Source organism: Mustela nivalis, assembly GCF_964662115.1.
Source record: "Mustela nivalis genome assembly, chromosome: 12".
NCBI lineage: Eukaryota > Metazoa > Chordata > Mammalia > Carnivora > Mustelidae > Mustela > Mustela nivalis.
Genome location: NC_139031.1, coordinates 104,511,122 through 104,530,258, shown reverse-complemented (window position 1 = coordinate 104,530,258; position 19,137 = coordinate 104,511,122). Strand labels below are relative to the sequence as shown.

The window sequence follows — 19,137 nt, the reverse complement described above, 5'->3', positions numbered from 1 at the left end:
CCCTGGTGTCACCTTTTGATTTTATTAGCCAAAGGGTCTGAGGCATTGGGGAAACATGATATGACCTGAAGGGAGGCGACGTGTCTGGCGGGCGAGCTCTCTTCTCCCTGCATCCTCTCAGCTTCAGTACAGCAGAAGAACATGTCGCTTCCTTTAGGATGTGCCTAGAAATGAGCTGGGCAGGGGGTTTTTCTCTGTAATGGGTTGCCTGGATACGTGGGTTCCAATTCCGTTGGGCTCTGTCGTCAGGGAAATGAGGTCACCACTGCCTGGGGGCTCCTTACCGAACTTCCTGGTGTACCAGAGCTCCCTGAGCCACCGGTGCACAAGCTGCTCAGGCTCACACTCCACTCAATGCAGTGCCTATCCAGTGACCCCCATTCAGACTCCACCAGGCCTTGGGAGGCCTGGGTGCAGCTGTTGTCCCCGCTGGAGGCAACAGAGCTGGGTTTAGACTAGGTTAGTGTTAGGGTTAGGGTTTAGAAAGACTTAGGGTCAGGGTTAGGTTTAGACGTCGTTGGGGTCAGGGTTAGCGTAAGGCTTAGGGTAGGGGTCAGGGTTAGGGTTAGGTTCATGGTTAGGTTTAGGGTCAGGCTCACAGTAGGGTCACGGTTAGTGTAACGGTCAGAGTCAGGGTCAGGGTTAGTGTTAGGGTGACGGTTAGGTTTAGGGTCAGGTTCAGGGTCATGGTCAGATTTCGGGGGAGGTTCAAGTTTTGGTTTGGGGGCAAGCTTCATGTCAGGGTCAGGGTTAGGTTTGGGACAGGTTTAGTGTCCGGGTTAGGGTCAGGGTCAGGGTTAGGTTCATGGTTATGGTAAGGTCAGCTTTATGTTTAGGATCTGTTTTATGATTAGGTTCAGAATCAGGGTTAGCTTTAGGGTTATGATTCTGTTCAGGATCTTGGATTGGGTCAGAGTTAGGTGTACATTCAGGGTTAGGGTCAGAGTTAAGGTCAAGGCCAGGGTCAGGTTTAAGGTTAAGGTCTGACATAGGCAAAGTTCAGAGATAGGGTTATGATCAGGGTCAGGTATAGGGTCAGGATTATTGTTAAAGTGGGGTTAGGGTTAGGGCTAGGTAGGTTGAGGGTTAGGGTTATACCAGGTTAGGGTCAGTGTCAGTGATAATGTTAGTGGTTAGTTTTAGGGTTAGGTTCAGCATTAGGTTTCGGGTCAGGGCCCGTGTTAGTGTCAGTGTCAGGGTTACGTTTAGGGTTAGAGTTAGGGTCAGATTCACATTCAGTGTCAGTGTTATGGTTAGGGTCAGGGTCAGGGTCACAGTTAGGGTCAGGGTTACATTTCTGGTGTTTGCCTGGGTCAGGGTCATGGTGAAGTCTAGGGCCAGTGTCAGGTTTACGATTAGGATCAGGTATTGTTTTAATGTCCACATTTGGGTCAGCGACAGGGTTATATCGTTGTCAGTGTTAGGGTCATGGTTAGGTTTCGGCTCAGGGCCAGGATCAGGTATACGGTCAGGGTCTGGTATAGGCAAAGTTCAGAGATAGGGTTATGATCATAGTCAAGTATAGGATCAAAGTTAAAGTTAAAGTTTAGGGTTAGTGTTAGGGTTAGCGTTTGGTAGACGGTTAGGGTTAGAACTTGTTAGGATCAGGGTCCATGGTAGGGTTAGGGATAGTGTTAGGGTTGGGTTCAAGGATAGGATTCTGGGGCGGGCCCGTGTTAGTGTCAGGGTCAGGGTTGCATTTAGGGTTAGAGTTAGGGTCAGGCTCACAGTCAGGGTCAGGTTTAGTGTTCAGGTCAGGGTCGGGGTCACTGCCAGTATCATGGTTAGATTTATGGTCATGGTCTGGGTCAGGGTCAGGGTGAAGTCTTGGGCCAGTGTCAGGTTTACGGTCTGGATCAGGTATTAGTTTAAAGTCCACATTCAGGTCAATGACAGGGTTATGTAGTGGTCAGTGTTAGGGTCATGGTTAGGTTTAGGCTCAGAGCCAGGTCACGTATAGGGTCAGGGTCTGGTATAGGCAAAGTTCAGGGTTAGGGTTATGATCATAGTCAGGTATAGGGTCAGGGTTATTGTTAAAGTTAGGGTTAGTGTTAGGGTTAGCGTTTGGTTGACGTTTAGGGTTAGAGCTTGTTAGGATCAGGGTCTATGGTAGGGTTTGTGGTTAGTGTTAGGGTTGGGACCAGCGATAGGATTCGGGGGTGGGCCCGTGTTAGTGTCAGGGTCAGGGTTACATTTAGGGTTAGTGTTAGGGTCAGACTCACAGTCAGGGTCAGGTTTAGTGTTCAGGTCAGGGTCGGCGTCACTGTTAGCGTCAGGGTTAGATTTATGGTCATGGTCTGGGTGAGGGTCATGGTGAAGTTTAGCGCCAGTGTCAGGTTTAGGGTCAGGTATAGGTATTGGTTTAAAGTCCACATTCGGTCAGGGCCAGGATTGTGTATGGTCAGTGTTAGTGTCATGGTTAGGATAAGGGTCAGGGTCAGGGTCAGGTGAAGGGCAGGGCCAGGGTCAGGTTTAGGGTCAGGCTTTGGTATAGGGTCAATGTTCGATTCAGTGTCACAGTTAGGTTTGTCGGTAGCATTTGGGATTGGGGTTAGAGTTAGAGTTAGAAGTAGGGTTATGGTTAGGGTTAGCGTTAGACAGCGTAAGGTCAGGGTTAGGGTTTGGTTTAGGGTAGGGGTTAGTGTTAGGGTCAGGGTCAGCGTTAGGTTTAGGTTCAGGGTCCGTATTAGGGTCATGGTTAGAGATACCTTTAGGTTTAGGGTTAGGGTCAGGCTCACAGTCACGGTCATGGGTAGGGTTAGGGTCAGGGTTATGTCAGCATCAGGGTTAGGATTAGGGTCATGGTCAGGGTCATGGTTAGTTATGAGTCTTGGTTACAGTAATATCAATGTTAGGTTTAGGTTCAGGGTCCACATCAGGGTCAGTGTCAGGCTTACGTTTAGGTTTAGGGTTCCGGTCAGGATCACAGATAGGGTCAGGGTCAGGGTCAAGGTTTGGGTTAGGGTTTGGGGCAGGCTCACAGTCAGTGTCAGGGTCAGGGTTAGTGGTTACTGTTAGGGTTAGCCCCGCTCCTGGGTCATGGACCCATCCGTTCAGGGTCTCAGGATAATCCCTGGGCAGAAGGGTGTAGACCCTCCACCCGATCCCCCTTAACCAGCCTTAAACCGGGGTGTGAATATAACTTGCCCACCAGACATCTAAACCCTCATCAGCCTGATTCTGCTTGTGGCATCTCCACCCACGATGGCATGGCCAGGTCCTCTTTACACACAGACACACGGACACCCAGAGGCACACACACACACACACAGACGGGGAGGAGACCTAGGGCTACACTGGCTGATCAGTAGGTGTGGGACTCTCTGTCTCTGAGCCCCCTGGTGTCACCTTTTGATTTTATTAGCCAAAGGGCCTTGGGCATTGGGGGAACCTGATATGACCTGCCAGGGTGGGGACGTGTCTGGCGAGCGAGCTCTCTTCTCCCTGCATCCTCTCAGCTTCAGTACAGCAGAAGAACATGTCGCTTCCTTTAGGATTTGCTTTGAAATGAGCGTGGATGGGGGGTTTTCTCGGTAATGGGGTGCCTGGATACTAAGGTTCCAATTCCGTTGGGTTCTGTCGTCAGGGAAGTGAGGTCACCACTGCCTGGGGGCTCCTTACCAAACTTCCTGCTCACCAGAGCTCCCTGTGCCACCGGTACCCAAGCTGCTCTAGGCTCACCCTCCACTTAATGCAGTGCCAATCCAATGACCCCCATACAGCCTCCGCCAGCTCCTGGGAGACTTGGGTTCAGCTGTTGTCCCCGCTGGAGAGAACAGAGCTGGGTTTAGACTAGGTTAGTGTTAGGGTTAGGGTTAAGAAAGACTTAGGATCAGGGTTAGGGTTAGACTTCGTTGGGGTCCGGGTTAGCGTAAGGCTTAGGGTAGGGGTCAGGGTTAGGGTTAGGTTCATGGTTAGGTTTAGGGTCAGGCTCACAGTAGGGTCACGTTGAAGGTTATGGTCAGAGTCAGGGTCAGGGTCAGTGTTAGTGACGGTTAGGTTTAGGTTCAGGTTCAGGGTCATGGTCAGATTTAGGGTGAGGTTCTAGTTTTGGTTTGGGGGCAAGGTTCATGTCAGGGTCAGGGTTAGGTTTGGGACAGGTTTAGTGTCAGGGTTAGGTTCAGGTTCAGGGTTAGGTTCATGGTTATGGTAAGGTCAGCTTTATGTTTAGGTTTTGTTTTATGTGTAGGTTCAGGATCAGGGTTAGCTTTAGCGTTATGATTCTGTCACAATCACGGATTGGGTGAGAGTTAGGTTTACAGTCAGGGTTAGGGTCAGTGTTAAGGTCAAGGCCAGGGTCAGGTTTAAGGTTAAGGTCTGACATAGGCAATGTTCAGAGTTAGGGTTATGATCAGGTTCAGGGAGAGGGTCAGGATTATTGTTAAAGAGGGGTTAGGTTTAAGGTTAGAGGTAGGTTGAGGGTTAGGGTTAGACCGGGTTAGGGTCAGGGTCAGTGATAATGTTAGAGGTTAGTTTTAGCGTTAGGTTTCGGGTCAGGGCCCGTGTTAGTGTCAGGGTCAGGGTTACGTTTAGAGTTAGAGTTAGGGTCAGGCTCACAGTCAGGGTCAGGTTCAGTGTTCAGGTCAGGGTCGGGTCACTGTTAGGGTCAGGGTAAGATTTATGGTCATGGTCTGGGTCAGAGTCAGCGTGAAGTCTTGGGCCAGTGTCAGGGTTACGGTCAGGATCAGGTATTGGTTTAAAGTCCACATTCGGGTCAGCGACAGGGTTATGTAGTGGTCAGTGTTAGGGTCATGGTTAGGTTTAGGCTCAGGGCCAGGGTCACGTATAGGGTCAGGGTCTGGTATAGGCCAAGTCCAGGGTTAGGGTTATGATCATAGTCAGGTATAGTGTCAGGGTTATTGTTAAAGTTAGGGTTAGTGTTAGGGTTAGCGTTTGTTTGACGTTTAGGGTTAGAGCTTGTTAGGATCAGGGTCTGTGGTAGGGTTAGTGGTTAGTGTTAGGGTTGGGACCAGCGATAGGATTCGGTGGAGGGCCCGTGTTAGTGTCAGGGTCAGGGTTACATTTAGGGTTAGTGTTAGTGTCAGGCTCACAGTCAGTGTCAGGTTTGTTGTTCAGGTCAGGGTCGGGTCACTGTAAGGGTCAGGGTTAGGTTTATGGTCATGGTCTGGGTCAGGGTCAGGGTGAAGTTTAGCACCAGTGTCAGGTTTAGGGTCAGGTATAGGTATTGGTTTAAAGTCCACATTCGGGTCAGGGACAGGATTATGTAGTGGTCAGTGTTAGTGTCATGGTTAGGATTAGGGTCAGGGTCTGGGTCAGGTGAAGGTCAGGGACAGGGTCAGGTTTAGGGTCAGGCTTTGGTTTAGGGTCAATGTTCGGTTCAGTGTCACAGTTAGGTTTTGGCGGTAGGGTTTGGGATTGAAGTTAGGGTTAGAGTTAGAAGTAGGGTTATGGTTTGGGTTAGGGTTAGACAGCGTAAGGTCCCTTTTAGGGTTTGTTTAGGGTAGGGGTTAGTGTTAGGGTCAGGGTCAGCGTTAGGTTTAGTTTCAGGGTCCGTATTAGGGTCATGGTTAGAGTTACCTTTAGGTTTAGGGTAAGGGTCAGGCTCACAGTTCCGGTCAAGGTTAGGGTTAGATCAGTGTTAGGTCAGCCTCAGGGTTAGGATTAGGGTCAGGGTCAGGGTCATGGGTAGGTATGATTCATGGTTACGGTAATGTCAGTGTTAGGTTTAGGTTCAGGTTCCACATCAGGGTCAGTGTCAGGCTTAGGTTAAGTTTAGGTTTCAGGTCAGGATCACAGTCAGGGTCAGGGTCGGGTCAGGGCTTGGGTTAGCTTTTGGGGCAGGCTCATATCAGTGTCAGGGTCAGGGTTAGTTCTTACTGTTATTGTTAGCCCCACTCCTGGGTATGTACCCATCCGTTCCGGGTCTCAGGATAAACCCTGGGCAGAAGGGTGTATACCCTCCACCCAATCCCACTTAACCAGCCTTAAACTGGGGTGTGAACATGACTTGCCCTCCAGACATCTAACCCCTCATCAGCCTGATCCTGCTTGGGGCATCTCCACCCATGATGGCATGGCCATGTCCTCTATACACACAAAGACACAGACACTCAGATGCGCGCACACACACACACACACACACATAAACACACACACACACACACACACACAGTGAGAGAGAGACTGTGAAGAGACCTAGGGCTACACCAGTGGATCAGAAGGTGTGGGACTCTCTGACTCTGAGCCCCCTGGTGTCACCTTTTGATTTTATTAGCCAAAGGGCCTGAGGTGTTGGGGAAACATGATATGACCTGCCAGGGAGGGTACGTGTCAGGTGGCGAGCTCTCTTCTCCCTGCATCCTCTCGGCTTCAGTACAGCAGAAGAACATGTCGCTTCCTTTAGGATGTGCCTAGAAATGAGCTGGGCAGGAGGGTTTTATCTTTATGGGGTGCCTGGATACGTGGGTTCCAATTCTGTTGGGCTCTGTCGTCAGGGAAGTGAGGTCACCACTGCCTGGGGGCTCCTTACCAATCTTTCTGCACCACCAGAGCTCCCTGAGCCGCTGGTCCCCAAGCTGCTCAAGGCTCACACACCACTCAATGCAGTGCCCATCCAGTGACCCCCATACAGCCTTCCCCCAGCCCTTGGGAGGCCTGGGTGCAGCTGTTGTCCCCACTGGAGGGAACAGAGCTGGGTTTAGACCAGGTTAGTGTTAGGGTTAGGGAGAAGAAAGACTTAGGGTCAGGGTTAGGTTTAGACGTCGTTGGGGTCAGGGTTAGCATAAGGCTTAGGGTAGGGGTCAGGGTTAGGGTTAGGTTCATGGTTAGGTTTACGGTCAGGCTCACAGTAGGGTCAGGGTTAGGGTTACGGTCAGAGTCAGGGTCAGGGTCAGTGTTAGGGTGACTGTTAGGTTTAGTGTCAGGTTCAGGATGATGGTCAGATTTACGGTCAGGTTCAAGTTTTTGTTTGGGGGCAAGGTCATGTCAGTTCAGGGTTAGGTTTAGGACAGGTTTAGTGTCACGGTAGGGTCAGGGTCAGGGTTAGGTTCATGGTTATGGTAAGGTCAGCTTTATGTTTAGGTTCTGTTTTATGAGTAGGTTCAGGATCAGGGTTAGCTTTAGGGTTACGATTCTGTTCATGATCACGGTTTGCGTCAGAGTTAGGTTTACAGTCTGGGTTAGGGTCAGTGTTAAGGTCAAGGCCAGGGTCAGGTTTAAGTTTAAGATCTCACATAGGCAAATTTCAGAGTTAGGGTTATGATCATAGTCAGGGAGAGGTTCGGGATTATTGTTAAAGTGTGGTTAGGGTTAGGGTAGATGTAGGTTGAGGGTTAGGGTTAGACCGGGTTAGGGTCAGTGTCAGAGATAATGTTAGGGGTTAGTTTTAGGGTTAGGTTCAGCATTAGGTTTCGGGTCAGGGCCCGTGTTAGTGTCAAGGAGGGTTAGGTTTAGGGTTAGAGTTAGGGTCAGGCTCACATTCTGTGTCAGGGTTAGTGTTAGGGTCAGGGTCAGGGTCACTTTTAGGTTCAGGGTTAGGTTTCTGGTGTTTGCCTGAGTCAGGGTCAAGGTGAAGTCTAGGGCCAGTGTCAGGTTTACAGTCAGGATCAGGTATTGGTTTAAAGTCCACATTAGTGTCAACGACAGGGTTATATAGTAGTCAGTGTTAGAGTAATGGATTGAATTAGGGTCAGGGTCCGGGTCAGGTGAAGCTCAGGGCCAGGCTTTGGTTTAGGGTCAATGTTCGGTTCAGTGTCACAGTTAGGTTGTGGCGGTAGGGTTTGGGATTGGTGTTAGGGTTAGTATTAGAAGTAGGGTATGGTTAGGGTTAGGGTTAAACAGTGTAAGGTCAGGGTTAGGATTTGGTTTAGGGTAGGGTCTAGTGTTAGGGTCAGGGTCAGCATGAGGTGTACATTCAGGGTCCGTTTTAGGGTCAGGGTTAGAGTTACCATTACTTTTAAGGTTATGGTAGGCTCACAATCATGGTCAAGGTAATGGTTAGGGTCAGTGTTAGGTCAGCATCAGGTTTAGGATTAGGGTCAGGGTCAGGGTCAATGTTAGGTATGAGTCATGTTTACGGTAATGTCAGAGTTAGGTTTAGGTTCAAGGTCCACATCAGGGTCAGTTTCAGGCTTAGATTTAGGTTTAGGGTTCAGGTCAGGATAAAAGTCAAGGTCAGGGTCAGGGTCACGTTCATGGCTTGGGTTAGGGTTTAGGGCAGTTTCACAGTCAGTGTCAGGGTCACGGTTAGTGGTTACTGTTAGGGTTAGCCCCGCTCCTGGGTCATGGACCCATACCTTCAGGGTCTCAGGATAAACCCTGGGCAGAAGGGTGTAGACCTTAAACCCGATCCCACTTAACCACACTTAAACTGGGGTGTGAACATGACTTGTCCACCAGACGTCTAACCCCCATCAGCCTGATCCTACTTGTGGCATCTCCACCCACGATGGCATGGCCAGGTCCTCTTTACACACAGAAACACAGACACACAGAGGCACACACACACACACACACACACACACACACAGGAATACTATGCAGCCATCAAAAATGAAATCTTGCCTTTTGCAATGACTTGGATAGAACTAGAGGGTATTATGCTAAGTGAAGTAAGTCAATCAGAGAAAGGCAATTATCATATGATCTGTCTGATATGAGGAATTTGAAAGGCGGGGTAGGGGGTCATGGTAGGTAGGGAGGGAAAAAATGAAACAAGATGGGATTGGGAGAGAGACAAACCATAACAGACTTAATCTCACAAAACAAACTGAGGTTTGCGGGGATGGAGGGGGTATGGAGAGGGTGGCTGGGTTATGAACATTGGGGAGGTTATGTGATACGGTGAGTTCTGTGAAATGTGTAACACAGATGAATCACAGACCTGCACCCTTGGGGCAAATAATACATTATATGTTAATTTAAGAAAATTTACCTGTGCTTTATGCAGTCTGGAGGAGGATGGGCACACATATAAACCCATATAGTGACTAGTCCACCTGACACCAATAGGACCAATCAGAGTCTCCCTGGGATTGATATGTAAATGACAGGAAGGCGAGGTTCTCTCTTTAGGCAAGTGACTGGCCTTGCTGGATGGGATTCAGGAGCTGGCCATGGCCATCTTCCTGGACACTTGAAGAGTCTGACCAGAGAAGAAAGCAGCCATATGGAGATGAGTAAACATGAGACATGGAGAAATAGAAAACTGTTTTGCCGGTTTCCAGTCCCTGTTCTTGATTCTGAAATTTTAGTTCTGCAGCTCTTCTTTTGATTTTTTAAAAAGATTTTTTTTTATTTATCTGACAGAGATCACAAGTAGGCAGAGAGGCAAGCAGAGAGAGAGGAGGAAGCAGGCTCCCTGCAGAGCAGAAAGCCCGATGTGGGGCTCGATCCCAGGACCCTGGGATCCTGACCTGAGCCAAAGGCAGAGGCTTAACCCACTTAGCCACCCAGGTGCCCCATCTTCTTTTGGATTTTTATGAACTTCTGTGGTATCCATCCCTACAGGAACCTGGACATTCCTTTGGTTTTTGTTTGTTTGCTTGCTTTTCCCTTTTGGTTCCTCCAGTTTTCTTTGGATTGCTGCCACTTGCAAGCAAAGGGTCTTGTAAAAATACCACACCAAGGAAATTCACATGTCCTTAGGAGCTATTGAGTAAGTTCCTGTAGGGAAAGGACACAGTGAGATGCACATTTTAGAGTGATCATCTTAGAATAAGTTTAGAGGATGAATTGGTGTGAGGAGGGGAGGGAAAGGGGCATATTCCTGAAGATGAGATGACAGGTAGGAAGGCCGTTATGGTCATTCTGGCAAAGTATGGTGAGTGCCTGAAACAGAAGAGAAAAGGGGGCCAAGGAAAGATTAAACTTACCCAAGGTGAGAAGACTAATGAGACTTTATGAAATCTGAGTTTGTGAAATCGGATATTGTTAGGCTTTTAGCACACTAACTTTGGGATCTAATCTTCAAAAATATTTAAATATCTCTGGTGGTGACAACACCATCGTCTTTCCAGTGATTAAGAACTCTGAAATCTTAATCTGGCCTGGGCTGTAGAATGTCAGCTGTGGCTTGAGCACAATGAAAAGCCGTTGAAGGGTTTTACACTGGTGGGTGGAGGGTGGTCATGGGATTCCTTTTGCATTTTTAAAATGTCATTTTTGGCTGCTGTGTAAAGAATGGATAGAGAAAAGGCAAAAATAGTAACAAATCATTCTCCAATATTTACGGAACATCTACTATGTGTCATGTACTGTTCTAAACCCTAAAGACAGAATAGTTAACAAGAGACAAAATAAATTTGATGTCCTCTTGGAGTTTTCATTTTAGTTGTTGAGTAAGAAATGAAGCAAATAAATATACATACATATCAGGGGTTGATGTGGGGTAGGAAGGAAACTAAGCTGAGTGAGTGGACATGGGGTGTGGGGTTTAGGGGAGCAGGTTGGTATTTTCTATGGGACTGTGTCAGGGAAGTCTCCCTCATTTGAGGAAAGACTTGGAGGAAATTAAGGAACGAGCAGTTGTGCTGTTTGGAGAAGAGCATCCCATACAAAGCAAACAGTAAGCCCAAGGTGGGAGCACATCTGGTGTGTTTAAAGAATGACACGGCGACCAATAATGCTGGGCAAAAAATGAGCAAGACGGCAAGTGGTAGTGAAAGACCCTGGAGCCGCACCCAAGAATCAAACAGCACGCCTCCACTGGATGCAAATTGCAAGAGGTTTATTAGTTACACAGGCGCCTGCGGATGCATCAGCCTTTGTGGGCTGAGTGTGCCGGGCTAAGTTGGGGAGCAGATTATATAGGGCAGGGTTGGGGTGGTGGGAAGCAAGCTTACAGAAGCAGATGCATGGTTACAGGGATCTGATTGGTTAATTAGTAAGGCGTTGGGTTTAAGGCAAGGACACAGCTGTTTGTTCTGGCGGGCCTTGCCTCAGCACTCTGGAAAGTCCCAGGTACACTCTATTCCTCATTTGTCTTTTCTTTTGACAGACCGGGTGATCACAGACAATAGACATCCTGGTATGTGTTTCCATCCGGCTATGGGGACAATCAAGCCTTCAGCAAGGGGAGAGGGGGTGCTGTGGGGACATCAGGTTACTTAAACAAGCCTTTAGCAAGGGGAGAGGGGCCTTTCAGTAGGAGGTAGGTAAGGAAGGTAGTGGGGTCACATCACATAAAGTATTCAAGGCCATTGTAAAGATTTGCCTTTAACTTTGTGCCAGATGAGAAGAGCTTGGATGGTTTTGAAGAGGCTTGACTTGATTTAGATTAGAAAAGGATCGGGGCGCCTGGGTGGCTCAGTGGGTTAAGCCTCTGCCTTCAGCTCAGGTCATGGTCTCGGGGTCCTGGCATCGAGCCCCACATTGGGCTCTCTGCTCATCAGGGAGCCTTATTCTCCCTTTCCCACTGCCTGCCTCTCTGCCTACATGGATCTCTCTCTCGCTCTGTCAAATAAATAAATAAAATTTTAAAGAGAAAAGAAAAGAATCACTCAGGCTGCTGTGTGCAGAACGGACTTGTGGGGTTGTGGGGTGGGGATGCTACTTGCATTAATGTAGACTGAGATTTCTATACTGCTGACATTTGGGGCCACATTAATTTTTGTTATGGGGAGCTGTCCTGTGCACTGACCACTAGATCGCAGGAGCGCCCTTTCCCACTCTCAAGTTGTGACAACGAAAAGTGTGTCCAGACCCTGTCAAAATCCCCTGGGGGGGGAGCAGGTACACAAAACTCTCCTGGTTGAGGACCACTGATTTGGGTGAGAAGGGGTATTGGCCCAGACCAGAGCAGTAGATGCAGGGGTGGGGAGAAGGGGGGAGATTCTGGGTGTATATTGAAGACAAAACATGCAGGATTTGTAAACATATTAAGTATGGAGTGTGCGGAAAAGACAAGAGTTGGGATGGTTTTACAATTTTGGGGGCCCGAGGCCCTGGAACAGTGACGTTACCACTTGCTAAGATGGGAAAGACGACGGGAGAAGCAAGTTTGATGGGCAACAGGTGTTTGGTTCTGGAGATGGTGGCTGAATCCACATGGGGATGCCCAACCAGCAGCTGAACACACGAGTCTGGCATTCATGGGTGAGGTCCAGGCTGGAGGCACAAATATGAGCACCGTTAGGACATAGGGTTCAAGCTCTGAGAAGAAGTGGGCTTACCTACGCAGTGAGTATGGACAGAGGTGTGTTTGGCAACATGATAAGGCAGCTTCATGATATCTGTCCCCTGGTATTTGTCCTGTGAGTATGGATGGGAGTGTGTATGGGACTTAGGACTTGCTTTTAACCAGTAGAATTTGGCAAGGTAAGAAGATGTCACTATTATGATCTCATTATATTAAATCAGACTGTTTTACGGATTGGAGTGAGAGGCTGTCCTGGACTTGAAGAAGCAAAGAGCCAAGTTCAGAATCACCTGTGGAGAGAGTTATATGGCAGGAAACCGCAAGCAGACTCTGAGGGCTGAGGATGGTTTCCAGTTAACAGCCTGGAGAATCTCCCTGGCCCGCCCCAGCATGGGCTGCCCCCCAAATCACACAGCTACAAGGAAATGAGTTCTTCCAACAACCCGAGTGATTTTGGAAGCAGAGCCTTCCCTAGTGGAACCTGCAGGTGAGAACACAGCTTGGTGGGCGCCTTCTCTCCTCCTTTGAGTGAGACCCAGAGCCGAGGACCCTGGTTAAGCTGTGTCTGGCCTTCTGACAGCTAGAGATGGTAGGATAGTAAACTGAGCTGTTTAAAGTTACTAAACTTGTTATTATTTGTTATGAAGTTACTATTAAAAACAAAACAAGAGGCCCAAAATGGAGTTGCTTATGCTAAGCCCCATGTCCCCCAAACCAGACTTAATTATGATTTCAGCTGTCCCAGAAATTGAATCTGAGCCCAGGCAAGCAGACACCACCTGATCCCCACTCCCTCGGACACCTGCCATCCCCATAAGCCAAGTCACCTGGCCATAACCAACCTGCCTTGTTTGCCTGACGTGACTTCCTTGCTCCTCCTCTCTTCTGCCTATAAAAGTCTTTCATTTTGTACTGCTCCTCCAAGCTCCTTTCAGTCTGCAAGCAGGATGCTGCCCATTTCGTGAATCATTGAATAAAGCCAATAGGTTCTTTAAAATGTACTCAGCTGAATTTTTTTTTTTTTAACACAACAGAAAACTCAAGCAGAAGGTCCGAGTCCCAGAGCACAGGACTGATGTCTAAAGGTCAGGAAGCTCAACAAAACCCAGCCAGGCAAGGAGCCATCATCACTGACCAGTGTGGAAGAGGAAGGGAGAGCCAACATCACGATGAAAAAGATAGAATATTTCCAGAGAAGTGGAGGGAGTTCTATGTCTATAGGACTGACAGGTTGAGTCATTTGGATCTGAAAGTTAATCATTGGATTTGGCAACTTGGCGGTGATTAGCGATCTTGTAAAATATCTGTGTAGGTGTAGTCGTGGCTGTTAACAGTATCTGAAGTGCAAAAAAAAATTCAGGGTTTAGATTCAAATGGGAGCAGTGGATATAAAGAGCAGTGAGCAAGTCTGACTTCTGTTTTGGAGGTCAAATCAGTTGGTTTTGCTGATGGATTAGATAGGAGAAAAGGGAAAGGGGGAATTTATCCCAGGGGCTGAGGCTTTAGCCAGTAGGAGGTGGGGATGCTGTTTACTAAGATGGAGAGACTGGGACAGGAGCAGGTTGAGGAGGGAGCAGGATAGAAATCATGGTGAAAATAAAACTCCTGTTACATATTCATGGAGAAATATGCTGCAGGCAGTTGGCCATGTGAATCTCAGCTCCAAGGGCGGGTTAGGATTAAAGACGTTAACTTCAGAGCCTTCAGCTTCTACAAAGAACTTAAATCAATTATGCTGAATGGAATCGGCCAAAGCAGTGGTTTTAAAACTGGGGCTGGGAGGCAAGGAGTTTTGCTCCCAGGGCCTATTGAACAATATCTGGCGACATTTTTGGTGCTCACCACTTGGGGGGGGGTGCTGCTGGCATCTAGTGGCTAGAGACCAGAGATGCTGCTAACTGTCCTGCATGGCACAGGATAGCCCCACAGCAGAGAATCACCCACCAGGTATCAATAGTGCTAGGTTGCGAAAGCCTGATGGAGGGAGAGAGAGAGAGAGAGCGAACGCATAGCTACAGAAGACCCAGAATCAAGCTCTTCAAAGGGGCAGAGATGAAATAGAGAAGCAAATTGAGAATACAGGTCCAGGATGGTAGGAAGAGAAACCATGTGATTAAGAGGGCACTAAGGAAGCGGGAACCTAGAGACACCGAGTACATCCACGTTTGCTAGTGATAGGCGTGTTCGGTGCATGGACCACCTATGAGAATTCACACACCTTGCACATTTTTAAGTTGACATCTGAAACTTTTTAATCATAAACTTTTCATCACAATATATGTATATTTTATTAACTAGGTGTTGAAAATATTAAACATTTAAAAAATGAGATAGAGGGCACCTGGGTGGCTCAGTCACTAAGCAGCTGCCTTTGGCTCAGGTCATGATCCCAGGGGCCTGGGATGAAGGCCCACATTCCTGATCAGCAGGAGGCCTGCTTCTCCCTCCCCCGCTCTCCCTACTTTTGTTCTCTGTGTGTGTGTCTACCAAATAAATAAATAAATCTTTAAAAAGAAAATGAGATAGGAAAGGATCGACTTCATTGGAATAACATTTGCCTGCTATAAGTTGTTTTTTTTTTTTTTTTAAAGCAGAACAGTCTCATTTTCTGTTATTTTATTTCCCAAACCACACTGGAATGGAATGAAACCATTAAAATCCTTACTTGTGCTTTTTCCTATTATGTCCCTAAAAATATGTAGTTTAATTTAAATATGAAGGAATGAGTGTCACTAACCAAAACTGATTGTTATTCTGATGTCAGAGCACTTCCAACATCTGCCCTAATCCCCTTTCCGATGTTAACCTTTACCCTTAATAAGGAGAGGAAGCTCTAAAGGCGGAGCCCCAGGACTGCCCACAGAAGGGCATTATTTGAAACAAAACTGGTATTTCAACTTTGGTATCATCCCAAGTCCTACACTCTAATAAGATCTGAGAGGAGTGTCTTGATCTTCCAGGAAGTAGAGGAGTATCCTGATATCAGACCCAAGAATGGGCATATCACCTATCCTACAGAGCACACATGGAGTTTGGATCTGGAAATGGACTCCCTTAAAATGATCTGCACATAAGGATTCTTTATAGAGATTTTTCAACTACCCTTGGGGACACGGTACCCTACACCCACAGGTGTAGACAAATATTTTACAAGCTATGCTGGGAATGAGGTGGGGAGAGAAATATGGAGGTTGTTATAGGAAGGTAGAAGGTTAAAGGAAGTCTTTGTTTTGGGCTTTTTCCTTTTGTTTTTAAGAAAAAGGTCATCTGTCTTCTGACTGGAAGGATCCATTGGGACAAGAACTTGATATTGACCCTGGGAGTGGAGTCCTGGAGAGGGTTGGAGGGAACAAATCCCAGGCACAAGAAAGAACAAACCCCAGCTGGGGATGTCTGCTCTTCTCAATAAACCTGCTCTGTCTTCAACTCTTTCTGTGTTTCTTGTACATTTCTCCAATTACCATGTAAATTCCATGATGCCAGGGACTTTTCTGTGTCGTTCGTCACAGATTTACAAACACTCAGGGCAGTGTGTAGCACACAGTAGGTACTGACTAAATATTTGTTGAGTAAATGTCTAAAAACAAATTAAAAATGGATACAAATGTAGGTATAGATTTGATTGGGTGGTGGTAAGATAAGGGAATTCCTGCACAAGGGGCTTTTATTTTCTTGAAGTGTGACACTAGTGATGAAGTTTTGGAACACAGGTGAGGTTTGGTGGGGTGAGGTCCAGAGCCGATGACCAAGAAAGGATTCTTGAGATGTCTTAGGTGCAAATGGTGGTTTTATTAAAACACAGGGACAGGACCCAGGGTCAGAAAGAGCTGCTCAGACAGAGGCATGGTTGACTGGGAGCTGTGGAAGGTGAGGACAAAGGGGGTGTCCAGAAGGACTGTCATATGCTAAAGAATTTCAGGATAAGGGAGACCTGGTTTTTGTCAAGTCAAGGCTGTTTTTGCCTCTAATGAGGGAAAGCATGAAGACAGCTGGGAGTTTCCTGGAGATATGTTACATTCCTCCTATCACACATCCTTGTCAGTGGGCTTTGGGCTTAGAAGAAATTCAGTTTTATTACACTTCCCTCCCCCTTAGCCTCCCTCAATTTTATGGAGGGGAGGGTGATGTTAGGGCTTCCGGAAACTGAGGTATGGGTGTCTGGAAGTCAGGATATTGATGAGAAAGCTTCTTCCTTCCTTGTAAGTCGCTAGGACATTTGTAGATGGAGGGAAACTCCTGTCCTGCAAGACTGGGATCTCTATCAGTTAAGAATCGTTTTTCCTTTAGGGCAGCCGGGAGTGCATGAGGAATGTTACACATATGGCATGGGGAGAGGGTGTAGGGCGCCAGCTTCTGCTTTGTCCTCAGCTTGCCTTCTGCTCCCTTATCCTTAGGACAGGAGCTGGGAGTGAGGTGACATAGTTCAGAAGAGGTAGGGGTAGGGATTGTTGAGGCAAGTCTTGAAGGTGTGAAACGGTCATCCATTAGAGGGAAAGCAAACTCACCAGAGAGACAAGGGAGTTTGAAGCCAGAGTTGGAGAATTGTGGTCAAGTGTTTTAAAGTACAGCAGGTTGGCTCAGCTGTATGATTCCTTCCTGGTTTCTGGTGCATGCCGCTGGCATTGGTAGAATCATTTCTAAAGAAACAAAACAAAAGAGGATAAGCTGTTCTTTCAGAAATGACGATGAATCAAGTTTTGAACATGCTGGGTTTTGAGACACAGGTGGGATATCAGTGAAATAGCATGAGTAGGTAGTCAGTTACATGGGCCTGGTGGGTAGGAAAGAAACAGATGGTCATGTATCAGTGGGAGAGATGTTGGCTAGGGAATGGGAGCTGAAACCAAGGGCACAGTTGATATCACTACAAGAGAGGGTAGCTTGGAAGAGAAAGGTTAACTGAACCCCCGGGGAAACCCTGATGGGAAAGTCACATGCATTTCTCAGGCATGCCAATGTTGACACATATTGTAACTTCTGGAGGCCAGAAGCCATGGCTTTGAGACTCATTCATTCTCTGCCTCTGGCATAGCATGGGCCACATTAAAGGTAATTCTAAAATTCATTTGATTTCCTTGCACTTCTCATTTACTAGAATCTTGTCATGGTTTGCTAGTGTATCATTTTCTCGAAAAGATTAAATAAGGACCATTTTACAAATATGAGATGAATGCCTGAAAGGATTTTGTTTAATTCATTCATTAGCTCGGGAACCACTAAGATGTTACCACCATTTCAAGCAAAAATCTCCAGGCAGACACATATACAATCAGTAATACTTAAACGAATTTGCTTTGACAGATGCAAATAGATATGCAAATAGAATGCAAATGGATGCAAAACTGCCTTCTACCAAAGGAAAAGGGGTCAACTGTACTTCCAGTGGACAAAATTCATTTACATATAGCTAGACAAGATCATCTGCATCCACATCAATTATGTACAATCTATAGAGTTGCAAAATAGCTCAAAGACAAGAAAGGCACAGAATATCCCATAGAATTGGTCATCCCAGAAGGTTACATGAGACAACACGTGTTTTCCCTTGGAAGACACTATAATCTTTTAGGTTCATTTCAATGTCTTTCGTGATTTTGCCTATGCTTTAAAAAAAAAGTTACCCTTATTCTTATTAGTTTGAAAAAAACTAATAAAATACTAGTCTGTTATAAAATACACATGGAAGAATGTTCTGGCACTATCATACCCAATTTGGGGTACTAACTGATTAGGAAGATGAGGCAGAATTTGGGAGCCCCTAGAATGAGTCTGATTCTGGTTGGAATGGGAAATATTTAAGAATCAAATTAAATGATCTCAAATCCACTCTGGAATGAAACAGGTTATAAGGAAAATACAGAAGATGTTGAAATGGACCTGTTGGCTCATTGTGAGCTTTCCTGGTCGAATGGAGACCTCTACCATGATGCTTGTCCTCCATGTCCCACCCGTCCCATACCTGCTATCCTGGCACCAAAGGGCCATCAGACTTTAGGCTCAGTCTGAAGTTCCAAATGGAAACCCTCTGTTCCCACAGTAGTGGACAGGATGACTCTGGTTGCTGGTGGAAGCGTCAGCTGCTTTAGTCCAACAGTTCAAGAGAGGATCAGAAGAGCATAAGGATGATATTGGAAAAAAATGCTTGGACGAATTTCCAGAACACAATATTTCTCTTTGCAATTTTTGAGTGTTCTGTAGCCAACCTGCCAAAAAAAGTGAAAACTATAAATAGAGAGGAGTGGAAAGGAGAAATGAGAACCTGTCACAGTGCCAGTGAAAATAGGGAACTGAGAATCTTCCAGAGATTCAGAGTCAAAGGGGGTTAATATTTACTTAGAAAAGAAGTCGTGGGCACAAGTTCTAGGATGAAATGAAGGCAAGAGAGGGAAGTTAGGGAATCGAGAGAGAGAGAGAGACTTGAAGATAAAAAAAAGTCAGCTTAAAGTCTCATTCCTCATTAAGGAAAGTACGTATCAGAGAAGAGGGGAGAGACTGGGATATAGTTGATCGCCGACTGTGTCCGGCTCTGATTAGAAGCTTTGTATCCACTTTTTAATTTAATCTTCCAGCCTGTTTCCTGGATTCCAGCTTCTATTTCCTATGAAATAGGTACCATCACCAAAGACGAGAGTCAAACATGTAATAGTAGTCAAATCTTTAACAGCGCGGACAACTAACCAACCAAAAGCTGGCCCGGGGACCCCTGCAGAGTCAAGTGTTACACGCCCAGTGCCTGGATCACGAGGCCATGGTAGGGATCTTGGGAAGGGTTTAGGGTAGGGAGACACACAGCAGGTTCTGGCCAGAGGCTAGTCACCAAACTTTGTGTGGCTGAAGGGGTGTGTACCAGCTGAATGTCAGCTCCCAGATGAAACTGAGGGAAATGTACTTTTGGAAGGTTTCCGCTGATTCTCTGCCTTTCCTTCATCCTCCCCAGGGTGTTCCATTAGCATTTGGGGTCTGGGGTCTTGCCTGTTGCTCCTGGCTTTGGTGGGCCACGCCACTGCCACAGCCAGGGCTCCAAGTGGCAGTGCACTGTA

The 19,137-nt window shown here is 46.9% G+C and overlaps 1 long non-coding RNA gene across 1 annotated transcript; it reads right to left on the bottom strand.

Moving 5' to 3' along the window:
- Positions 1 to 16,071: 16,071 nt before the first annotated feature.
- Positions 16,072 to 18,150, bottom strand: LOC309845097. The gene is made up of 2 exons (XR_014301031.1): positions 18,057 to 18,150; positions 16,072 to 16,734 (listed from the first exon to the last, which is right to left on the bottom strand). It is a non-coding gene; the product is annotated as an uncharacterized lncRNA (long non-coding RNA).
- Between the last annotated feature and the right edge of the window lie 987 nt (positions 18,151 to 19,137).